Source organism: Penaeus monodon, chromosome 28 (genome assembly GCF_015228065.2).
Source record: "Penaeus monodon isolate SGIC_2016 chromosome 28, NSTDA_Pmon_1, whole genome shotgun sequence".
NCBI lineage: Eukaryota > Metazoa > Arthropoda > Malacostraca > Decapoda > Penaeidae > Penaeus > Penaeus monodon.
In genome coordinates this window covers 33,682,498-33,682,795 of record NC_051413.1, presented here as the reverse complement: position 1 = coordinate 33,682,795, position 298 = coordinate 33,682,498, and the positions used below count along the sequence as shown (strand labels likewise).

Below are 298 nucleotides of genomic sequence, written 5' to 3'. Positions count from 1 at the left end.
TGTGTATGTTTTTGTGGTAACAACCCTTTCGTGTGGGTGTGTTTGTGTGTACATGTCACCCGTTCCACTTAATCAATATAGTCCAACTGGATTTTGCGGCACACGAATACCCACTCGCTTAAGAACATGGTGCTGCAGTCTCCTATCTGTCATGCTGTTCTAACATATAAAATTGTTTGCAAATCGCTACAACGTAACCAAAGTCATATTTCTTAATAAAGCGTTACTCTGGAGGCGTTGTGTAAATGCGCTCTGATTATTTACCTACACACGTGTGTGCCCATAAAAAAAATAATAG

At 39.9% G+C, this 298-nt stretch overlaps 1 protein-coding gene across 1 annotated transcript in view; it reads left to right on the top strand.

The window, feature by feature from the left end:
- The window catches only part of LOC119591519 (sodium channel protein para-like), a gene marked incomplete in the record, with an annotated part of 263,120 nt that overhangs the window by 56,447 nt on the left and 206,375 nt on the right, over positions 1–298 (top strand).